Source organism: Saimiri boliviensis, chromosome 10 (genome assembly GCF_048565385.1).
Source record: "Saimiri boliviensis isolate mSaiBol1 chromosome 10, mSaiBol1.pri, whole genome shotgun sequence".
Taxonomy (NCBI): Eukaryota; Metazoa; Chordata; class Mammalia; order Primates; family Cebidae; genus Saimiri; species Saimiri boliviensis.
The window spans coordinates 67929956-67955845 of NC_133458.1; the positions used below are offsets into that span (position 1 = coordinate 67929956).

At 37.2% G+C, this 25890-nt stretch overlaps 1 protein-coding gene across 2 annotated transcripts in view; it reads right to left on the reverse strand.

Annotated features, from left to right (window-relative positions):
• The window catches only part of MTERF1 (mitochondrial transcription termination factor 1), a 491946-nt gene that overhangs the window by 450307 nt on the left and 15749 nt on the right, over nt 1-25890 (reverse strand). The gene's annotated exons all lie outside the window — the stretch shown is intronic.

Consider the following 25890-nt stretch of genomic DNA (forward strand, 5'->3'; position numbering starts at 1 on the left):
CCTAGCAGAATCTGCTATATATGATGTTCCTACTGCCAAGGGGAGTTTTATGACACAGCACTCGTGAACCCACCTAATTACTATGAGAAGCTGTCAAAAGAATTCCTATTATCATGCCTGGAACTATAAAATTTTAAATATTTGTCTAATTAAAGATAAGTACTTCAACATATGTTCATTTTTCCTGATATTAAATATAAACCTAACCTTGATTCTATTCTCTATTTTGACAAGGCAGTGTGATCCTCTGTGAACATTAGCAGAAGACAAATAAATAAAAATAAATATCATATTTTTGAAAGCATGTATTTTTCAATTATGCAGTGAAGTGTATGTTCTGTACTGCCCTTGAAAAAAGACAATCATGGTTTGTGATCTGTATGTATTTTTAGTACATATTCAAATTAGCTATTGTGAACCAAGTATCCTAAAATCATTTAATTAATTGCCTGCATTATCTAAACCCCTACTCAGATTTCTTCCCTAGACATCTTACTCCTACAGACTAAATTATTCATCTCGCCAAACTTTCTAGACTGACAAAGCCACTTGCTTTCTAGCTAAAACGATATTGTGAAAGCAAGTATCTGCTCAACAAATACTTTTTATTTTGTTAAAAATAAGGGTAAAGAGCCATCATGTCTAAAAATAGATACTTGGAGCTTAAAATCTGTCAGACCATATTTTGTACGACTCTAAGATCCAGAAATCAAAGACATCGTTTTTCTGCGGGTATGTATTATTATAATCATTCTAGAATATTAAGTGCCAGTTCAATTGTATAATTCTCCAGTCATGTAAGCATCCTTAGAAGAGAAACAGATAAGAATTCCTGGGGATGGTGAAGGGAAAACATTAGTGAATTGGCAATGAACCGACCATGCATTTGTGCCTGTGTTGTGAGAATGCATATGAGCATGCAATTTTTTTTCTGGTGTCCTTAATATTTATTTTCAGGAAAAAACTTTTACTTCTCTTGTTTCTCATTGAGTGTCAATGGGATGGCCACAAAATATAGGATTTGAGATAGTCTTTGCCTATAAGCAAGATAGCATTTTACAAAGCATTATAGCGTCTTTGTAATTCTTTTTTCCACATTGAAATTTTAACCTTTTTTTCTGCTTGACTTCATTTTTTTTGTTTGTTTTTGTTTTCTGAGACAAGATCTTGCTCTGTCATTCAGGCTAGAGTGCAGTGGCATGATCATATCTGACTGCAACTTCAAACTCCTGGGCTCAAGGGATCCTCCTATCTCGGTGTCCCAAGTAACTGGGACTACAGATATACTCCATCATGCCCAGCCAATTTTTAAAATTTTGTGTAGAAGCAGGATCTCACTTTGCCCAGGCTGGTCTCAAACTCCTGGGATCAAGCGATCCTCCTGTCTCAGCCTACCAAAGTGCCAGGATTGCAGATGTGAGCCACCCTGGCCCAGTTGTAAAGTTTAGAAACTTATTTTAAAGCTGTGACATAAATTCTTAAACCTATTGCCATTAATCTCTAAATATGTCTTACATATATAGTCCACATTTTATAATGTTTTACATATTTTATATGGTGCAAAGTTCATCTTCAGAAATTTAATTACAATATCCTATTATATAATTATTCTGAGACTGTATACATGGTACATTGAAGCAATGTGGCAGTTAAATCAGTTTAGAACACAAACAATTGCAACCTCCAAACAGAATTCTTTTCTACATTTGTAACTATCAAATATCTACTTCTCTTTAGATCAGAGACCCAACTACACTGGCATATTTACAAAGCCAAACACTTTTTAATGTTAAGAAAAATCTAAGTCTTCTCTAATTACTTGGCAATGATTGTAAGCTAGCTGTAAAGGTAGAAATCTCTATTTTTTGTCAACTTATAAAAAACTTAAGTCCTTTTCAAGTGATGGAGAAGGTAGGAGGAAATGAATTTTATATCAGTGTGTTATTTCTAGGTCATGAGGCCATATTTCTTTTAGTTTTTAAAGTTATATGTGTGTGTCTATATATATATTTACATACACATGATACCAAAATACAAAAGCATATACAATAAAAACTAAGTATCTCTACCTTTCCTCTACTTTTTCCTATTTTCCCTCTTTGGAAGCAAACACTATACCCAGTTTCTTGAAGATCTTCCAGTGACAACTATCCATTTGCTAACACATCTGGATAAAATTTCCTTCTTTTTTTCTTTATCTTTCTCTCTCTCTCCCTCACCTCTGATTCTGCCCTTTCACACAGAAGATAGTATACCATATACTTTGCTCTGTTCCTTGATTGTTCACTCTTGGCAGTTGTTCCAAATCGGCATATATAAAAGTCATTACTGAAGCTAGTGGGTGCATAGTGATTCATTGTACAAATATATCATAATTCATCTAAACGGTCTCGATGAGCATTTAAATGTTTTTCATCTTTTACTATTTCAAAACTCTACAACAAATATTTTATTTGCATATACTTTGGGTTGCACATATGCAAGATTATCTATACAATATATACCTAAGAATTGACATTATTGGTTCAAAGAGTATGAGCATTTTAAATTTTGACAAATAGAACCAAATTGCCCTCCAAAAAGGTATCAATTTTCATTTCCAACAGTAATGTATGAAAAGGAAATCATATTTTTGACTCATTTCATATTTGTGTTCAAAAGGAATAAAAGGACAAAATATTCTTTTTACATGTTATAAATGTTAGCAAAATCCAGCATTTGAAAGAGAGAAAATATAAGAGATTGCAACTTGACTTCACTGTATGTAGCAACCATTTCAGCTTGCTGACAGCAAGAAAATAATTGTCATGTTATAATAGGAGAAAGAGTTTTGAATTATACTTTTCAAAACCATGAAAACTGTTAAATCTATTTCTATTAATAATGTTATTAAAACTAATAAATAGTTATTACAAATAATAATGATAATAATAGAGAAAACATTGTATGGGATACACAAAACTTTGACACACAAAACAAGTATATAATTAGACTTTGATTTTTTAAAAAAATCTGTGCTAAATAATAGACATCATAATATTACAAGACTCTAAATCAGGCCTCAAGTTGATAAATAGAAGTTCAGGAAGGACCTCTTAAAATTATTTAAGGAAAAAAAAAAAAAACTTAAAAGAGTGAAAAACAATAGAGCATAAAACTTTTGACCAGGAGGCCAAATTCTATGTTAATTCATAAAATGAAAAAAAGTTTGCAAACTTACAGAAATGGTAAAGAAAAATTAAAGCACATAGTTTTGGAGGTAAGAGGCTTAAGGAATATTAATGTCACAAAAAAAGGGGTTCTCCCCTCGATAAAGTTTCTAAGAGCACCAGGTGAATATTTCTCTAAGGATAATTGAAGTATGCCTTAGCAGAAGCTCATATTGTCACTTCTGAATATTTGGGATGTTAACAGATAAAAATATTTTTTTCTGAAGTAAGATAATAGTGACCTGTTCTATAAAATTTCTGAATATGAATTATAATTATAAAATTAAAAACAGAAATCATCTCCTTTATCAAGAAAAGAATTCTCAACCATCTTTTTGTCATTCACAATTCATTCTGTCAGTCAAAATTCAGGCCGAACTGAAAGTCAGTATCACTGTGTGGATTTTTCTCATTACCTTACAGAGATTAGACTAGATAGTTTGGTGGAAAACCTCATTACTGAAACCCTGTTATTAAAAGTGGCTGAATGAAACATTTTTATTTATTCATAATATTTATACATATCTATGGGATATGTATGATATTTTGCTACATGAACAGAATGTGTAATGACCAAGTCAGGATATTATTTTTATGTGTTGGGAACATTGCAAGTCTCCTATTCTATCTATTGAAATGTACACTGTATTGTTGTTAACTATAGTTACCCAGAGTACTGCTATCAAACATTGAAGCTTATTCCTTTTATCTAACTCAGTGTTTGTACTGATAAAGAAAAACTTCAGCCAAATTAAATTTAAAGGAGTTTAAATAAGCAATGAACGATTCACAGTAGAGCAGCCTGCCATGCCAGAGTAGGCTCAGAGACTCCAGCATAGTCATGTGGTGGAAGAAGATCTATGGACGGAAAAAGGAAAGTAACATACAGAAAACTGAAGTGAGGTAAAGAAACAGCTGGATTGGTTACAGGTTGGCATTTGCCTTATTTGAACATGATTCTAACAGTTGGCTACATTTGTTTGGTCGGTTTACACCTCTGCTAGTTATAGTTCACGATGTACAGAAAAACCTTTAGGATGAACTTAAAATATGTAAGGAGACAGATTTAGGCTAATCTTGATTTAACAGTACCTATTAACCACCCTCTCTCATTCCCTCCCTCTGCCAGAACAAATAGTTTTAAACAGTCTCACACAGCTAGTTATTACATTTATTATAAATTGTGTCTACAAGACAACAAAGTAAACAATTTGGTCCATTAACTACTGGTTAGGTCAGTTAAACATAGTCAGTTAACCTAAGTTTGGGCATAGCGTAAGCCTCCTATGCCTGAAGATTAAACTCAGAAGTGATGCAAGAAGTACTCAGTGTGGTGACCAGGGCGTATTGAGCACTTGATAAAATCCTTACTATAAAAACAAAAATGAAACCAGTCAAAGAAGTCTTTTGACATCGTGTAAAAGATAAACTGTCATTTGACTGAATTTTTAATATTTCATCTAAATATTTTTCATGCTATAGTCTCAGATGACAGAGAAAAAGGTAGTAAAAACACTACTTTATAGTAGTTCTTTAAAATTAACCTAATTATGTAATTCTGTGGCATGTTTTTATCACAACAGATGAGTCAAAAAACATAACTCCTACAACGTAGGATGCATCTCACATGAAAATTAAGTAGCACTGTTCTTTAAGAATGAACAAGAAATGCACTGAAATGACTGAACATTTGTGTTTAACACTAATAAGTATTCTATCCTTGTTGACTCACAGTAGCATTGTCATCGTCATCATTATTGTCATCATCATTTCTAGCATTAGCATCATATGTGATACCAAAGTATTGAGTAATTTTTAAGCTTAAATGGCCAATTCTCCGTCTTACTGTCTTTTCAACACTGATTTTATTTCTGCAGCTACTTGATGTTGGGCATCTTTAGGTTATTCTGGAATTGTACATACTAGTATCTTCTCTCTGAGGAAGTTAACATTAAATACAATTCAGGATTACAAAGAGAACTGATTATATATTTCTTCAGATAAACAAGTCTCCTTATATAAATATTCAGAAACCTCTGGATTTCTGAAGTAATACATCTTGAGTGTTCGCCAGATGCTGCTGCCATGGTGACAGACTAACTTGTAACACTCTGGACTACTTTGCTGTAATGGCTGGTTCTGTAATTTCTTTTCTTTTTTTTTTTAAGATGAGGTTTCACTATGATGGCCAGGCTGGTCTTGAACTCCTGACCTCAGGTGATCCACCCACCTTGACCTCCCAAAGTGCTAGAATTACAGGTGTGAGCCACCGCACCCGGCTGGTTCTGTAATTTCTTAAAGCAGAAAAATGGCTTTAAAAAGTTAAAGACTAAAACAAAATGTTTCTCAAGTTGTTACCATTTTTTTTCTGTGTATCTAAAACGCTGTCTCAGCAAAACACAAAATTTAGACCAAATTTAATATCCCACAGACATTTCTCATGTGTAATTTCTATGCTTTTCTAACTTCTTACTAGTCTTTTAAAAATCATTGAATCCATTAGTGAACAGGATATTTAGCTACCCTGACAACTAATAACTCTGCAATCAATTAAAAATCATCCATGCTGGTGACTACATTCAGCTGTAAATATAGCCATTTGAAAAAAACAGGGTGAAGTATTTCTTTTCCAGATTAAGTTTTGTTTTGCTTTGCTTTGCTTCGTTTTTGAGACAGAGTCTGGCTCTGTCACCCAGGCTGGAGGGCAGTGACACAATCTCAGTTTACTGCAATCTCCACCTCCCGGGTTTAAGTGATTCTCCTGCCTCAGCCTCCCGAGTAGCTGGGATTACAAGCACCTGCAACCATGTCCTACTAATTTTTGTATTTTTAGTGGAGATGAGGTTTTGCCATGTTGGCCAGGCTGGTCCGGATCTCAAGTGATCACTCCTGACCTCAAGTGATCCACTTGCCTTGGCCTCACGAAGTTCTGGGATTACAGGTGTGAGTCACGATGCCCGGACATGTTTAATTTTTTTTTTTTTTTTTTTTTTTGAGACGGAGTTTCACTCTTGTTGCCCAGGCTGGAGTGCAACGGTGGGATCTCAGCTGGCTGCAACTTCTACCTCCCCAGATCAAGCGATTCTCCAGCCTCAGCCTCCCCACTAGCTGTAATTACAGGCACCCACTACGACGCCCAGCTATTTTTTTTTTTTTTTTTTATGTATTTTTAGTAGAGACAGGGTTTCACCATGTTGACCAGGCTGGTCTCGAACTCCTAACCTCAGGTGATCCACCAGCCTCAGCCTCCCAAAATGCTGCGATTACAGGCATGAGGCACAGCACACAGCCTATTTTTGAAGCAAACATTGTCAAAGAAAGAAATTAGCCAGATATCTAATTAAATTTCCTTTATAGTTTGAAAAAAGATTCTCACATAAGATTACAATGATTAACTTTCTATAAAAATAACTGCAGGTAAAGAGTGCTTTATATACATTAACTCACTTAAGTCTTACAATAACCCTAAAAATTAGAAATTATTATTTTTTCTTTACAAATGAGGAAATTGCAGGTCAGAAGAATTAAATAACTTGACTACAGTTATACAGTTAATAAGACTAAGGCAGACCTGGACTTGTAACTAGATCCACTCCAAATCCTATGATCACTTATTTGTGAGTGAAAGCAAAGATGTTTCATAGATACTCATCTCCAGAGAAAAGAAAAAAGCCAGAAGAAATTAATTTTAATTATAACCGGAGCATTGAAGTTAGCTCATAGAGAGTGCTATTTTATCAATGAGGATGAGATATGGAAAGGAGGCACTCAGGGAGTTACAAAGGCACTGGTAATGCTCCTGTTATTAAATTGGATGGTGGTTTCACTGGTGCTCATTATGTCACCATATTTTATCCATTATATATGTATTACAGTTTCAGTGCCTATTAAAATATTATGTAACAAAAAATATTTTCAAAAATTTGTCAGACAAATGAATTATTGAGCTATGTTGTGAAGTCTTTGTCTAAGTATCTTAAAAAATAAAAACCAATATTCTTTTCCTCAAAGTATCGCATAATCCATGAGAGGGTTGGATGCTGCCACAGCACACACAGAAGTCCTGACTGTACACTTAACTGTCATTACTGTTTCTTTGCTATTTCTGTGTTAGAACTCAAATGACTCCACTGGGTATTAGAGAAAATCCGCCCCTACAATAGGATTAGAACAAAAATCTCAAGAGGATCAGTTCTTCCAAGAAGGTAATTTTGATTCAAGTGGACAACTTGAATTTGTATTATAGCCTTTGAGTAATTGCTGTTAGCCAACAGCTACCTTTACTTGATATTAAGGTACTAGACTGAGTTTTTAGAATGGCAAACTATTGCAACATCATCATGTTAAAACGCAAACATGTCCATGTTCTCAAAATAGTAGTTTCTGTTAACTGATGTGTTCTTTCAAAGTGACCACAATGAACGCTGATTAATTAATGATTATTTTTTCAGTTCTATCCTGTTCTCACAGATATAAGGCCAATTTATCCTATTCATTTATTTATTTATTCATTTATTGTAAAAGCAGTCATGCCTATGGTCATAAAAAGTCTGCCCCCAATTCTACTTTTCAGAGGTAACCATTTCCTCTTACCACCTGTTTAGTTCCGTCATTATTTCCATTACTCTGAATGACATTTCTCTAATACTTTTTTTTTCTTTTTTTGAGACAGAGTCTTGCTTTGTCACCCAGGCTGGAGTGCAGTAGCACAATCTTGGCTGACTGCAGCCTCTGCCTCCCAGGTTCAAGTGATGCTTGTGCCTCAGGCTCCTGAGTAGCTGGGATCACAGGCATGCACTACCATAGCTGGCTAATTTTTGTATTTTCAGTAGAGACAGGGTTTCACCATGTTGGCCAGGCTGGTCTCAAACTCCTGGCCTCAGGTGATCCCCGGCCTCAGGTGATCCCCGGCCTCAGCCTCCCAAAGTTCTGGGATTACATGTGGGAGCCACCATGCCCAGCCTATTTCTTGATTTTAAATTAACATTTTACATTTTAACTTTTATGTTTATCAAAACTGCATTTATATAACTAAAGAAGTCAAATAGTACTATTAAGTTGATAATGGACAGGAGCCTGTGAGGGTCCTATCCATCTCAATTGGTCATGCCCAGCCTCCAGATGTAACTTGTTTCAACTCTTTTACCTTTTTCTTTAGCTGTTTACACTATATTTCTAGCTAATATGCATATAGTGGTTTTATTTTTCCATGTTGGAAACTTACTTATCAATTTCTTATAAAATTTGGATTGGTTCCTGTACATCATTTCCTCACATTCTTATCAACCCCAACCTTACAGTTTTTGGTCAACTCAGTATTCATTTTACATATGCAACTATTGTTCATAACTAAGCCACAAAGCTTTATTTATTTGTTTGTTTATTTTTTCGAGACAGGGTCTTGTTCTGTCAGTCACCCAACCTGGAGTACAGTGATATGATCATAGCTTACTACAACCTCGAACCTGTGGGCTCAAGGGACCCTACCACTCAGCCTCCTGCATAACTAAGAGTACAGGTACACAACACGAAGCCCTGCTACAATTTTTTTTTTTTTTTCAGTAGAAACAAGGTCTCACTCTGTTGTTGCCCAGGCTGGCCTCAAACTCTTGGCCTCAAGCGATCCTCCTTCCTTGTCTTCCCAGAGTGTTGAGAATACAGGTGTGAGCTACCATGCCAGGCCCATCTATTACCACCTTTTCCACAAAATTTCCAATAGGACTGTAGAAGCTCTCTCATTAAGACAAGTATAGCAGGGGGAGCTCTCAGTTCTGTTTCTTTTTTTCCTTGGAGACATCTTTTTTGGAGTCCAAGTCCTTCTGCCCCTGTCTGGACTGATGGCTCTCTAGACCATCTGCATAGCAACACCCTAAAATTGTTCCTAATCATCATCTTGGGTTTTCCCTTTGCCTTTCCTCTATGTAGAAATCCTTGTTTCCTGGAACTTATGTCTTCCTATTTCTTGGTTTTCTTCCTCATTTTAGTGGATGTTTATCATCTGATAGCTTCCTAAGTTCATGAGAACAGTATTTTTGAAATCTTGCAAATCTGAAAGTGTCTTTAATTTACTTTCATGCTTGATTAAGTTTGATTGGATATATAATCCAGGGAGGCTGCAAATCATTTTTCATTATACATTTTATGGTCTTGATCTTTTGTCTTTCAGCTTCCAATGTTGAGAAGCATGGTGCCATTCTGATTCCTAAATCTGTTTCTTTTTCTCTATAGGAGCTTTTATAAAACATTCATTTGTTTACAAATATTTATTTAACTGCCCTTACTATGCCAGGGTCTGTTTTAGATGCTGGGGAGTACAGCATTGAAAAAGGAAAGGCACTCATCCCTGCCTTTGTGGAGTTTACATTCTAGTAGGGGAGACACATAATAAATAAGATAAATAAGTAAAACATAGAGTATACTAGGTAGTGATAAATACTCAAGAAGAAATGGAGAATACGTAGTGTCTGGTAGAAATCTGGATAAGATCCTTACTTAAAAGAAAACTTTAAAGACCTGAAGGGAATAAGGTACCATGTCGTATTACTATCCAGGGAATTTCCTTTCTGGGCAGAGAGAACACTAAGCATGTAGGCTCTGAGACAGAAGTACAACAGGTTTGTTTGAGGAATAAGATGCACTTGTTTGGGAAGCCAGTGTAACTGGAAGAAAGTGAACAAGGTGAAAGGTAGAAGGCAATGAGGTCAGAGCAATAAGATGGAGCCAGATCATGTGAGAACATGGGTTTTTACTCTATAAGAGATGAGCGGCTATTGGAGAATTTTTAGCAGAAATGGGACTAGTCTGACTTTGGAATCAAGCAAAATAATTGCCTGAGGGAAAAGGTAGGGTTGAGCACTTAGAAAGCTATTTCAGTAATCCAGGTGAGAGCCAATGGTGGCTTGCACCAGAATGATGGTAGTGGAGATGTGAGAAATGGTCAAATTCTGGACATATTCTAAAGGTAGAGCTGACAGTATTTGTTGACTTAATGCATGTAGAGAGTAAGAGAAAGGACTCAAGCATGGCAAGGGTTTGGCCTGCAAAAAGCAATAAAGGAGTTGCCCTTAACTAGGGATGGAGAAGCCTATGGGAAGAACAGGTTGGAAGATGTATGTGTAGCTCAGTTTTGTTCATATTAAATCTGAGATGTCAACTGGAGATAGCAAATAGCCTGGGAGAAGTCCAAGCTAAGATATAAATGCAAGACTTCTCAAAGTATCAGTGGTATTTAAAGTCTTGTGATTGGATAAGATCACCCATAGAGTGTGAGTAGATACAAAAGTCCAAAGCACTCCAACATTTAGAGGTTGAAAAGATGAAAAGGAATCAGAAAAAAATAAGGCAGAGAAGCGGCCAGAAAGTCAAGACAAAAACTAAGTGTAATGTGTCCTGAAAGTCAAGTGAAGAAGTGTCTCAAAGAGGAGAGAGTGATTATCTGTGTCAAATGCTGCTGATAGATCAAGGAAGATGAGGCCTGAGAGATAGCCATAGCTTTAACATTATGGAGGTCATCAGAGACTTTAGGTAGAGCAGTTTTGATGGCATGTGGCAATGAAAACATGATTACAGTAGGTTTATGAGAGAATGGGTGGATGGGTGAAGAGGAATAGGCAATGGCTAGAGTGTTGCTGAAAAGGGAAACAAAAATGGGCAGAAACTGGAGACATGGGTTTAAGAGTAGGTTGGCTTTATACACATACACCCCCCCCACACACACACACATACACACACATAGAGGGGAGAGAGAGAGAGAGAGACAAGAGAAAAAGAATCACTGGAGCAACCTCCTTGAGTAGGCAAGAGGGGATGAAATCTAATGCACAAGTAGAGAAGTTGGCCTTGCTAGGAGAATTCATCAAAAGTAACAGGGGAGAAGGTAGAACATGGGTGCCGGTGATGCAGATAGAAGGATATTGGGGAAGTTTGTATAAGCTCTCTTTTAGTTGTTTCAAAACCTTTCTCAGAAAAAAGACAACAACATTGTTAGCTTAAAGGGAGGAAGCTAGCAGAGTTGGAGTTTAATGAGAGAGGAGATGGTATGAGGTGGTCACTAGGAGCAAGAAAGAACCTTGGAAATAATGGCATGAGTAAAACAGCATTAGACCAGAATCTCTAATTCCAATTCTTGGATTAGTGTCATTAATTTAAAATTATGCTTGTCAATGTGATTTTTCTGCAGTTTTATGCAACTGTGGTGGGGGTACAGAAAAAGAGTGAACTTTTAGTTGGATTTAATCCAAGTTATGGTTTTCTCAAACAGGGACAAAGAAGGAAAGGAGGCAAGGGACATGAAGGCACAAAACCTCTTTATACCCAGAGTTCTGTAATTTTTCAGTGATTGCCTTGGTATAGGACATTTTTTTCATTCACTGTGCTAGGCAATCTGTGAGCTCTTTCAAAGTGGAATTTCATGCTCTTTAGTTCTGGAACAATCTCTTGCATTATTTCTTTCATAATTTATCCCCTCTACCTTCTCTGTTATCACTTTCTAAAACTTCTACTAGCTAGGCCTCTAATTTTCTTTTTTTTTTTTCTTATCTATTTCCTTCTCTGCCTTGTTTTGTTTACTTCCTGGGAAATTTCCTAAAGGTTTTTCTCAAACTCTTCCATTGATTATTTTATTTTCGCTACTATTTTATTTCCCACAAGCTTGTTCTTGGTCATTGAATATTATTTTGTATAGCCTATTGTTTTTGCCCCAAATATGCAATCAATATCCTCTCTTTATCTCTGAACACATACGTTTTATGTACTTAAAAATGTTTTTCTTCACTTTCTGCACTGTCTGTTTTCTCTAAGTTTCTGTTGCAGTTTATTTTGGCTTCTATTTTTTATGTTAAAAGTTTTCTTTAAATGTCTGATGATTCCTTTTTTAAAATCTGTGTGTGTGTGTGTGTGTGTGTGTGTGTGTGTGTGTGTGTGTCTCACAGGGTCTTGCTCTGTTGCCCAGGCTAGAGTGCAATGCCATAATCATATCTCACTGCAACCTCTGCTGCCTCCTGAGCTCAAGCATGCCTCCCACCTCAGCCTTCCAAGTAGCTGAGACCACAAGTGCATGCCACCAGACCCAGCTAATTTTGTAGAGTCAAGGTTTTGCCATGTTTCCCAGGCTGGTCTCACACTACTGGGCTCAAGCCATCTTCCCGCATAGGCCTCCCAAAGTGCTGAGATTACTGGCCTGAGCCATCATGGCTAGCCTGTCTGATGGTTCTTGATTGCCTGTTTGCTTGTGTGTATACTGGCAGTGTTTACTGATGAGTGGGTTCCCATAAGAGTGATGTGCCAGGACTGTTGAGTCAGAGGGCCTCCAAAAAGGACCTTCTCATCTTGTCTCAGGCTGATCCATTTCCTCAGAGAGGATTTCTGGCAATATTGCATCTGTGAGTCTAGCCTAAAAAGTTCTGGAAGCCAAGAAGGGAAACAGGGGCAGGGAGGTTTACTGACTCTTATATCAGTTTGGCACTCCACCCCTAATCTCAGCTATGCCTGATGTCTCCAAGACCAGAACCTCTCTAATTTGAAATTTCTAGATACACTTGCAGAAGACTTCTGTCTTCTGCCAGAATGACTTAGCTCTTCTGCATACAATAGGGATTTCAGATTTATTTTTATCTACTAAATCTTTTACTCAGATCAACTTTCTATCTTCTACAATTTTTATGACATCTCTGGCTTGATGTAATCTTCTGTCACATTCCTTTTATCCTTTAAGGTTTATACCTTTTTAAAGGCCAAAACTTCTATTTATGCTTTTTGTGAAGCATATTCCATGCTCTTCCCTTACTCTATAGTAAAGAAGTCTTACTATTTGAGATAGTAAGAGTTAGAAATCCCAAGAAAATGGCCATCTATATTAATCATAGACAGGCACTATGGATTTAATTATGCCCCCCAGAAGATGGTAGAGTCCTAATACCTAGTTCCTGTGAATGTGACCTAACTTAGAAATAGGAACTTAACAGATAATCAAGTTAAAGTGAGGTCATTTAATCCATTATGACGCGACCTTAAAGAAAGGGGAAATTTGGAACAAAGACAGACATGAATGGAGGACAGATTATGTGAAGACACAAAGGGAGAATGCCACGTGTCAATAATAGCAGAGATTCAAGTGTTGCATCTATAAGACAAGGAATGCCAAAGACTGCCAGCAAATCATGAGAAGCTAGGAGAGAGGCACAGAACAAATTCTCACGGCCCTGAGAAGGGACCAACCCTTAGGGCTCTCAGACCCTTGATCTCAGACTTCTACCCTCCATAACTGTGAGATAATACATTTCCATTGACTAGGCCATTCACTTTGTGGTTCTTTGTTATGGCAGACCTAGCTGACTAATTTACTGGATGTTGGGAATCCATGAGCTCAACTCTTCCTACTCTTCTCCTTTGCCTTCTTTTTCCAGCAGAGAGGATAGGAAATGAATGGCAAAAAATCTGGGTGAACTAGCAAGGCAAGATGGAGCTAGACATAACAGAGGAGACTAAGCTGAGATAATTATAAGGAAACTGAGATTTGTAGCTTCTGAAATTCATTCTGACAGCTTTGAACACTGGCTGGCACTAGAGTCCTGGTAAAAATATTAATCTGATTAGCTGGGGTGTGGAGACACATGCCTGTGGTCCCAGCTACTTGGGAGGCTGAGGCAGGAGAATCGCATGAACCTGGGAGGCAGAGGTGCCAGTGAGCCGAGATCGCACCACTGCACAGCCTGGATGACAGAGCAAAACTCTGTCTCAAATAATAGTAATAATAATCTGTTGTTCTCCTGTTCTTGCTGAATTTTTTTCCTACCCACATGTCTTTTCTGACCTTAGTCTCTCATTAAGTCAATGTCCAAAATTTATCCTTTTCAACAACAGACCTCTCCTCTCATACTCAAAATTTCAATCTTTTTTCCATCAAATAACTCATCCTCTAACTTCTTCAATAAGACTACTACTTCTTTGAAGATAGCTGTTTTTAGTGGGTGGTGATCTGATTTAAAGTGGATGACTGATGGAATTTGAAAGAGAGATAGGTTTGGGCTTCAGGACCTTTCAGTATTCTTTGCCAGTTACCTTTCTTATTTTGTTCTGAAGTACCTGTAGTAAAGTGCTGTAATGACTCAGAGCTTGGTTTGCATCCCAGCTCTGTCAATTATTGTCCAAGTGATAACAGAAAACTTATTTCAACTATCTCAGTTTACATTTCTTTACTCTTAAGAATTAATGGCCAATAAAGTTTTTTATCACAGGATTTTAGTGAGGATTAAATGAATAATATAAATAAAACCCCTAGACAGTGCCCTGTGCTGTACAAGCATAAAATGAAAGCTAGCTCTCTCATACATAAGCATTTATCTTACCCAGTTTGACCCAGAAGAAGGAGTATGAAATCAGTCCTGCCCTAACTAACAAGCTATCCCCCTCCATTCATCACTGCTTTCCACGTCTTTTAAGAAAAACTCCACAGGGAGTTTGTAAAACTCAAGTTTGAGGCGCATCTCAAAAAATTTAAAGGTTATTTGCCAATGTTGAGGACATGCCTGGGAAAAAGACACAATCCATAGTAGGAGGTGTGGCCCATATGTTTTCCAAAGAGGATTTTGAGGGCTTCAGTATTTAAAGGGAAAAAAGTGGGCAGGAGGGAAAAGGAGAAAGAAAATAAGACGATGTGGTCACATTCTTATGAGGCTTTAATTAGAACTCACTGAATCCACGTTGCATGTGAAAAGGAGAGAGTAGATGATAGAGTCAATTATGAATTCCTCTAGAGCTCTATGAATCTGCATTTTTACATAAGATAAAGTATGGGAAGCAGTCAAATATGCATTTGTCTTAGATGAACAGAGGGATAATTCTTAGTCCTGTCTTTGTCTCCTACTTGTGAAGATAAACTGTTATTTACATTGTCAGGGTGAAATTCAACAGATCTCAGTTTTAGGGAATTGTGAGGGAGGTCTACCGGGGAGATACGAGACCTTCTATTCAATATCTTTGCAGCTATCGGTTTAGGAGGAAAAGGACAGCCTAACTTTTCCCCTTGGCATAGTGAGTTTGGGGTCCTGAGATTTAATTCTCCTTTCACATGTCATAGCTTAAAAGAAAGATCATGGATGGGCCCAGAGCATTGTGGATATTCCTAAACTCCAATTTGAATCTTCGTGAGTAGAAGGTATCCTGCTTGAGCAATATTCCAATTTTGATGAATGTAGATCTTCATTACAATCACTTAGTGTCCTGTGTTATAGACATAGATAATATGAGACCCTTTGGGTTATTCTGTATCTCCCCATGATGTATCTCAACACTGAATCTCCTGAATAAATGCAGGCTATCAGCTTCATGTCTTTTCCCTGATCTATGTCTCATAAGGTAGAGACTTTGCATTTAGCTATATGACTTGCTGAGCAACAAGCACATTAAGATTTTAAAATAAAATAAGGTTTGCTCCCAAGCCATTTTCTTTTCAATAACTCCTTTAATATATTTAATCTACCCCCTTTCTTTTTGCATTTTAGAACTATTCAAAACATTCAAATGCTTCAGTATCTGTGGCCACAACTTCCTTGTTATTTTAACCCTCTATCTAGCTTACCTGGTCATGGAAAAGAATCATTATTATCTTTTACACTTTAGGAATCATTGAAGAAATAATAGTTTTTCAGTAATCAAGTGACTTACTATGTTTTAAGCTTTTTGTTGATCGTTAGTGCCTAGTTTTGCCGCATTCTTGAATGTTTATATGATCTACATAATTGAGGCATGGCCACTAAACATGTATCTATGTAAGATTTATGTAAGAAACTAAAAAGAATTCAATATAGTGACAATTCCTTACTCCTCTTTTCCCATTGCCTGACCTGCAGAAAAGGAATAGCAAACTGTAAACGATGCTTCTATTTTTTGAGAATGAAGGAAGAAGCTTGGTATAATAGTGAAACTTCATGACCTGACCAAGACCTATATTCAGTTAAAATATTTTTGGGGAGTTTTCCCAAAACTTCATTAGAAAACTAAGTAAGGAGGATAAGGCTAGTCTCTGTTTCTATGGCTTTACTAAATGTTTTCTCAAAAAGCCTCTGAAATCATTATTATTTGGAAGAAAGGTTATTTAATCTTTTGAAACCACTTTCTCATGGAATAGTTTTAATTAATGTTTTGGCAATTATGCTATCACTGTCTTTCAAGGAGTACAGGATAAAATTGCAAAACTGAAAATATTCTAGTTATCTTTAGAAAATTTTACTGTAGATATTATATATCATTATCTTCTTAATTATCTGAGACTCTATCTTATCAACAGATTATAACTGATCATTATTCTGAGATTTTTTTTTCCAGATTTATTGAAGTATAATAGACAAGTATCATTCTAATATCTTTTTTTTTTTTTTTGAGACGGAGTTCTGCTCTTGTTACCCAGGCTGGAGTGCAATGGCGTGATCTCGGCTCACCGCAACCTCTGCCTCCTGGGTTCAGGCAATTCTCCTGCCTCAGCCTCCTGAGTAGCTGGGATTACAGGCACGCACCACTATGCCCAGCTAATTTTTTGTATTTTTAGTAGAGACGGGGTTTCACCATGTTGACCAGGATGGTCTCGATCTCTCGACCTCGTGATCCACCTGCTTCGGCCTCCCAAAGTGCTGGGATTACAGGCTTGATCATTCTAATATCTTATACAAAGTTTTACCACCATTTAAATACTAAGATGTGGAGAGATTATGGAATGTGTTAAGCTACAGAACTGCAGTGTGGTCTAAGCAAACTGTGATTATTAGCAACAATGTCTTCTTTCAGTTCAAAGTAACATTGTCTTTTAATTTATGAGGAAATCTAGTCTGTGATTTACAGTTTATAAGAACACCTCATGAGGTCAGAAATTGTCAAGATTCTTTTCATATATTTGTTAGGCAAAAAACAAATTTTTGTTACATATTTATTCTTTATTATATATATATTCTCTTGATATATTAGGTCAGAAATTGTCAAGATTCTTTTCATGTATTTGTTAGGGAGGTACTCGCATTGTTTATTGTCATCTTCGTATTCAACAGTACAATATTTGTACTGTAAAAGGTAAGATCTTATAAGATCTTCCTTTTTTATTTTTTATGTGCTTCTTTTTTATAATTTTATTTATTATACTTTAAGTTCTGTGGTACATATGCAGAACATGCAGGTTAGTTATAGGTACTCACATGCCATGGTAGTTTGCTGCATCCATCACCTTGTCATCTATATTAGGTGTTTCTCCTAATGCTATCCTAATGCTAGCCCCACATCCGCTGACAGGCCCAGTATGTGGTGTTCCTCTCCCTGTGTCCATGTGTTTTTGTCGTTCTACACCCACTTATGAGTGAGAACATGGTGGTGTTTGGTTTTCTGTTCTTGTGTCAGTTTGCTAAGAACGATGATTTTCAGCTTTATCCATGTCCTGCAAAGGACATGAACTCATCCTTTTTTATGTCTGCATAGTATTCTGTGGTGTATATGTGAATGGCACTAATTTTAACTGTCTGACAGACCCAGGATCAAGGTCTGCCTCTGTGAAAGTTGTTTAACCTCTCTGAAACTCAGTCTCCTCCTACCAAAATGGAAATAATACATTCCTCACAGAGTTGTTAGGATTATGTATAAAAAGTTTAGTACATGACTGATAGATACTTGGAAGGCACTCAACAAGTATTAGTTCTCACAGTTGTTTTTATGATATACAATTTGAACTTTTGCAGCCTGTGTAATTTCTTATTTTAGCAAATGTCATTTTATTTTCTTTTAGAGACCAAATTTCCAAAAGTGATATAACATCTTGTTCTTTACTCAGATTTGTCCTCTTGTTTACTTTTAAAACCAACTTAACTTTTATAAGTGTACATTCTAGTTTATCATTACTAATATAAATCAATAACAAGATAAATTTCTTTAATATTTCCTCTTGTCGATGCTCCCAAGACAAACTATTTTGAGTCATTGTAGAATCCCATTTGGTGAGATGTGTAAAGTAACAAATCACATAATATGAAATTATTACAGCACTAGTGTCATTCAAAACTCCAAGTAAAATGTATTTTTCATTTTCTTGATTAACCCAACTAGGGCAGGTAAAACAAATAGTTTCTTTTTCTCACATAATGAGAAGTCAAAGTGGACAATCACTATAGTGGTTCAATGACTTAGCAAAGTTAGAGTGAGTATCTCTGCATTTCTCTTGGTCTTTCTGCATAGATACAAATCAAAGTGGCAACTCCAGGAATACTGTCTGGGAAGAAAGTGTGGTGGATAAAGGGTATGTGAACTACCTATGTTCCTTTTTTTTTAAGTTGTGGTATAATTTATATGTAATAAAATGAATATATCAATGAATGCTGACAAATATATATACACTAATATGATCATTATACAAATAAACATATAGAACATTTTCATCATTCATGAAATTCCCTTGTGCTCCTTTACAGACAGTCCCCTTACCTGTTCCACAAGCAACTATAGTTCTAATTTCTATCAGTAAAGGCTTTTTTTTTTTTTTTGCCTACTCTTAAATTTCATAACAATTAAATCATACAGTATGTATGTATACTTGTCTGGATTTTTTCACTCAACATAATACTTTTGAGATTTTCATATGTATATCAATAGAGTAGCATATTAGTCTGTTTTCACATTGTTATAAAGAAATACCCAAGACTGGGTAATTTATTTGAAAAACAAGTTTAATTGATTCAGAGTTATGCATGGCTAAGGAGGCCTCAGGAAACTTAGAATCATGGCCAAAGGCAAAGAATAAGCAAGTACCTTCTTCACTAGGTGGCAGGAGAGAGAGTACATGAAGGAGGAACTGCCAAACACATAAAACCATCAGATCCCAGCACTTTGGGAGGTTGAGGTGGGCAGATTGCGTAAGGCCAGGAGTTCAAGACCAGCCTGGCCAACATCTCTACTAAAACCCCATCTCTACTAAACCAAACCCCATCTCTACTAAAAATTAAAAAATTAGCTGGGTGTGTTGGTGCATGCCTGTAATCCCAGCAACTTGGGAGGCCAAGACAGGAAAATTGCTTGAACCTGGGAGGTGGAGATTGCAGTGAGCCGAGATCACACCACTGCACTCCAGCCTGGTGACAGAGCTAGACTCTGCCTCAAAATAAATAAATAAATTATGAAATGTGTAATTGGAATTATAAACCATCACATTCTATAAAACTACACCATCCACTATGGTAGCCATTAGTCATATGTGGCTATTTAAGTTAGATGAAATTGCTGGGTGCAGTGGCCTGTAATCCCAGCACTTTGGGAGGTCAAGGAAGGAGGATCGCTTGAGGCCAGGAGTTTGAGACCAGCCTAGGCAACACAGCAAGACTCTGTTTCTACAAAAAATGTTTTTTTAAAAAATTAGCTGGGCATGGTCTGCATACCTGTAGTCCACCTACTCAGGAGGTTGAGGCTACGGTGAGCTATGATTGTGACACTGTACTGCAGCCTGTGTGACATAGTGAGACCTTGTATCTTAAAAAAAAAAAAAAAAAAAAATAGGCTAGGGGTGGTGGCTCATGCCTGTAATTCTAGTACTTTGGGAAGCCAAAGTGGGAGGATGACTTGAGCTTAGGAATTCGACACCCACTTGGGCAACATGCTGAGGCCTCATCTCTACAAAAAAAATTAAAAATTAGCCAGGCTCAGGAGTTTGAGATCAGCTTGAGTCACATAATGATATCTTGTTTCTACAAAAAAATTTTAAAATTAGCCAAATGTGGTGGCGCACACATGTACTCTCATCTATTCAAGTGGCTGAGGTGGGAGAATTGCTTAAGCCCAGCGGGTTAAATGAATTAAAAACTCAATTCCTGGGAGAGAGATCCAAGATGGCTGATCACTAGCAGCTCGGGATTGTAGCTCCCAGTGAAAACGCAAAGAATGAGAGGACGCCACACCTTCACATGAATTCTTGTTGCTCACGCACCAGGAGATTCCCAGCGGAGGAGCCCCACAGGTCACCAGCGCGACTCTTGTGACCGGCGCCTCAGAGCGTCGGTTCTTGGTGCAGAGTCAGAAAAGCACCATCAATCTTAACACCGCTGATTTAGTCAGTGCAGTGGGTTGCTCAGATTTCAGCGCTGAGAATCAATAAGTTGGACGTCCACTCAGAAACCCAATTACAAAGACGGTAATTATAAAGACCACAGATGGAGAAATCTACAACAAAGGGAAGAAAACAGTCAAAAAAGGCTGAGAATACCCAAGATCAGAACGCCTCTCCCTTAGCAGGGGATCTCAGTTCCTCATCAGCAACGAAACAAGGCTTGATGGAGAACGAGTGTGTTCCAATTACAGAAGCAGGCTTCAAAATGTGGATAATAAGAAACTTCGGTGAATTAAAAGAACTTGTTCTAACACAATCTAAAGAAACTAAGAACTTTGAAAAAAGGTTTGATGAAATGTCAACAAGAATACACAATTTAGAGAGGAAAATAAGTGAATTGATGGAGCTGAAAAACACAATACGAGAACTACATGAAGTATGCACAAGTTTTAACAGCCGAATTGATCGAGCAGAAGAAAGGATATCAGAGGTCGAAGACCAACTCAATGAAATAAAACAAGAAGACAAGATTAGAGAAAAAAGGATAAAAAGGAACGAGTAAAGTCTCCAAGAAATATGGGACTATGTGAAAAGACCTAATCTACGCTTGATAGGTGTACCTGAATGTGATGACGAGAATGAATCCAAGCTGGAAAATACACTTCAGGATATTATTCAGGAAAAATTTCCCAACTTAGTAAGGCAGGATAATATTCAACTCCAGGTAATACAGAGAACACCACAAAGATATTCCTCAAGAGCAATTCCAAGGCACATAATCGTCAGATTCATCAGGGTTGAAATGAAGGAGAAAATACTAAGGGCAGCCAGAGAGAAAGGTCAGGTTACCCACAAAGGGAAGCCTATCAGACTCACAGCAGATCTCTCAGTAGAAACCCTACAAGCCAGAAGAGAGTGGGGACCAATATTCAACATCCTTAAAGAAAAGAACTTTCAACCAAGAATTTCACATCCAGCCAAACTAAGCTTCATAAGTGAAGGAAAAATAAAGTTTTTTGTGAACAAGCAAGCACTCAGAGAATTCATCACCACCAGGCCTGCTTTACAAGAGCTTCTGAAAGAACCACTACACATAGAAAGGAACAAACAGTATCAGCCTTTCTAAAAAATACCGAAAAGTAAAGAACATCAATATAATGAAGAATTTACATCAACTAATGGGCAAAATAGCCAGCTAATATTAAATGGCAGTATTAAACTCACATATATCATTATTAATTCTAAATTTAAATTGACTAAATTCCCCAATTCAAAGACAGACAGGCAATTTGGACAAAAAACTAAAAACCATCGGTATGCTGCATCCAGACCCATCTCACATTCAAGGATACACAAAGACTCAAAACAAGGGATGGAGAAATATTTACCAACCAAACAGAGAGCTAAAATAAATAAATAAAAGGTAGAAGTTACAATTTTTCCCTCTGATAAAATAGTCTTTAAAGCAACAAAGAAGCAAAGAAGGACATTATATAATGATAAAAGAATCAACGCAACAACAAGAAGAGTTAAAGATCCTAAATATATACACACTCAATACAGGAATATCCAGACATACAAGACTTATAAAGAGACTTAGACTCCCACACAATAATAGTGGGAGACTTCAACATTAATATTAGACAGATCAATGCGACAAAATTAACAACGATATCCAGGACTTGAACTCAGATCTGGAACAAGTAAACGTAATTAACATTTATAGAACTCTCCACTTTACACAAAATATACACTCTTATCAGTACCACATCATATCAACTTAGAAGTTTAAACAAAATGTTGGTTGGCTCCTTGTTTGTTATTCTCTTCCCTCATTTTCTTTCATGTCTCCATTATTAAGGACAATTATAGGCATACCCATATTTAGACTGCATTCTAGCCTGGGCAACAAAGCAATACCCCCATTCTCTCTCCCTCTTCCTCTTTCTCTTTCTTCCTCTTCTTTATTCTTTTTCTTCTTATTATTTTTTTCTTTCTAAAAATAAAAAAATTCAATTCCTTAATTTGTGCTAGCCAAATTTGAAATATTCAATAGCTACATGTGAGTGACTACCATATTAGTGAGTGCAGATATAGAATATTTCTTTAATCATTGTGGAAAGTGGTATATAACAGCACTGGTAAAGAAAGAGAAAGAAAAAGAGAAAGAATAAAGATCATTTTCAATCATTAAAATTCAATCTTAATTGATTTGGGGAACTATCAAAGAATGCTGAATAATTTACTATAGAAAGATGTAGTAAATATTTAAATGATTATTAAAACAAAAGAGGGGAGCGAGAACTAAAAGATTGTTCATTCTTTCTGTAAATCTTTACTAACCACAGACCATGTGCCAAACTGGAATATGGCAATGAACAAAATAAACAAACTCACTGTTTTGGTGGAAATCCTGGTAGGAGTTGAGTGAGAAACAAAATAAACATATGATGTTATAAAAGAAAAACTTGAGCCAAATTAAATTTAAAAGTGTTTAATAGAGCAACAAATGATTCACGAATGGGGTGGCCCCCAAAATCACAGCTGATTCAAAGAGACTCCAGCACAGCCACATGGTGGAAGAAGATTTATAAACACAAAAAAAGGGAAATAATGTACAGAAATCAGAAGTGAGGTACAGAACAGCTGGATTAATTACAAGTTGGCATTTGCCTTATTTCAACACAGTTTGAACACTTAGCCATGTATGAATGGTTGAAGTACAGCCACTGGGATTAGCCAAGACTCAGCTATTGTTATAGGCATGTACTCCTAAATTGGGTTTTCTTTTTTTTTTTTTTGAGACGGAGTTTCGCTCTTGTTACCCAGGCTGGAGTGCAATGGCGCGATCTCGGCTCACTGCATCCTCCGCCTCCTGGGTTCAGGCAATTCTCCTGCCTCAGCCTCCTGAGTAGCTGGGATTACAGGCACGCGCCGCCATGCCCAGCTAATTTTTTGTATTTTTAGTAGAGACGGGGTTTCACCATGTGACCAGGATGGTCTCGATCTCTTGACCTCGTGATCCACCCGCCTCGGCCTCCCAGAGTGCTGGGATTACAGGCTTGAGCCACCGCGCCCGGCCTAAATTAGGTTTTCAGTCTTGTCTACCTATTAAGCTAGGTTGCAGTTTGTCCAAAAGGACTCAAATATAGAAGTATGGATTCCTTCTAGGCCATATTTAGTTAGCTTTAACATGTCATTAAGTTTTTTGTGGCAAATACCACAAAAAAGAAAGAAAGAAAGCTGGAGCTGGGTGCACCTGGAATCCCAGCTACTCTGGATGTTGAGGGAGAAGGATCACTTGAGCTCGGGAATTCAAGGCCAACCTGGCCAACATAGTGAGACTCCATCTCTAAGTAAATAAATAACACTGGGCAAGGAATGGGGGAGAACATGTTTATAGGTTGTGTAGGAAAGACATTCTCTGATAAGATTAAGATGATAATTACACATAGTCTAAAACAGGATAAGGAAATGAGCCACTTAGCTATATGGAGAAAGAACATTCCAGGCAATGGGAGTAGCCAACTGCAAATAACCTGAAGTAGATATATGCTTGGCTTTTTGGAGAAAAATTAAGTAAGTCAGTGTGACTGGATCAGAGTAGGACTAGAGGATAGACTAAGACTAAAAAATTTTAATAAGACTAAAAATACAAAATATTAGCCAGGTGTGGTGGCACGTGCCTAAAGTCCCAGCTATAGATGAGGTCAGAGACAAAATCCAGAATGCCGTATAAGGATTTTAGGTTTTATTCTGAATGACATGGAATGCTGTTAAAAGAATTTTTTTTTTTTTTTGAGTCGAAGTCTTGCTCACTCTGTCATCCAGACTGGAGTACAATGGCATGATCTTGACTTACTACAACCTCTACCTCCTGGGTTCAAGCAATTCTCCTGCCTCAGCCTCCTGAGTAGCTGAGACTGCAGGTGCCCACCACCATGCCCGGCTAATTTTTGTATTTTTAGTGGAGACGGAGTTTTGCCATGTTGACCCAGCTAGTCCTGACCTCAGGTATTCCGCCCACCTCGGCCTCCTGAAGTGCTGGGATTACAGGCATGAGCCACTGCACCTGGCCCATTAAAGGATTTTGAGTAGAGGAATGACATGATGTGACTTACATTTTACAGGGATTAGTCTGGCTACTGTGTGAAGAACATATTACAAGAGGCAAGGGTAGAAACAGAGATATCAGTTGGGACCTTGGCAGAAATCAAGGTGAGAGATGATGGTGGCTTGGACCAGGGTAGCACTTGTGGAAGTGAGAACAAGTAACAGTGTTATGGATATATTTGAACACAATTTACTATCAGACTGACGATGGGTTATAAGAGAAATAGAAGAGACAAAGATGACTCCAAGATTATTGACCTGAGAAACTCCTAAACTAGGACTACCATTTACTGTGATAGGGAGGAAGACTGGAAGAGCAGGTTTGGGAGAGAAAACCAAAGGTTGGTTTTAGACATATTTAAATGTGTGTTACTCGTTCAAGTAGGGTTGATAAGTAAGTTGATAAGTGATCAGCTAAACAAATTTGGAGTTCAAGGGAAAGGTCCAAGCTAGAAATATAAGTAGACAGCCTGTCAGTGGAATTTTAAGCAATGGCACTAGATGAGATCACTCACTATCAAAGTAGTGAAAATCTGAGGACTTATCTTGGGCACTGCAACATTTAGAGGTCAGGAAAATTTAAGATATAGCCAGCTCTGAGCCCTGGATTTGACACCATGTTGGCCATAGGTTACTTTGACAGAATAGTTTGGGTAGTGTGGTGAAGGTGAAAGTCAGCTTCAAGTGAGTTCAAGAGACATTAAAGAAACTTGAGACAGTGAAAATAGACAACTCTTTTGGGGTGTTTTGCTGCAAAAGAAATCACAGAAATGGTGTAGTAGCTAGACTGCCCTGCCACATGAGGTTGAGAGTTTTTGTTTCTTTTCCAATAGGAGACTATATCATTTTTATATGTTAATGCAATTATCAATTTATTAAAAAGGAAATGGTAGGTGAAAGAAGGGGCAATAACTGAAACAGTGCCCTAGAGTAAAAAGAAGGAAAGAGAGGCAATGGAAGGGTTGGCTTTAAATAGGAGTGATAGAATCATTTATTGTTATAGGCAGGAAGGAACTTGTAGAGTAAGCAAAATGTGGGTACATGTACAGATATATCAACTGATATGGTGGTGGGAGAATGTGAACATTTTCTTCCAGTTGTGTCTATTTTATAAGTAATTAAGAATCAAGCCAGGAGCGGTGTCTCACACCTGTAATCCTAACATTTTGGGAGGCTGAGCCGGGTGGATCACCTGAGGTCATGAGTTCAAGACCAGCCTGACAAATATAGTGAAACCCTGTCTTTACTAAAATTACAAAAATTAGCCAGGCTGTGGTGGCACAGGCCTGTAATCCCAGCTACTTGGGAGGCTGAGGTGGAAGAAATGCTTGAACCCAGGGGACCGAGGTTGCAGTAAGCAAGATTGTGCCACTGCACTCCAGCCTGGGAGACAGAGGGAGACTCTTGTTTCCAAAAAAAAAAAAAAAAAATCAAGATCACTACCTCAGAGCAGAAACTAGAAGGTAATTGGAAGTTTAAGGAGAAAAAAGATATTAATTCAGT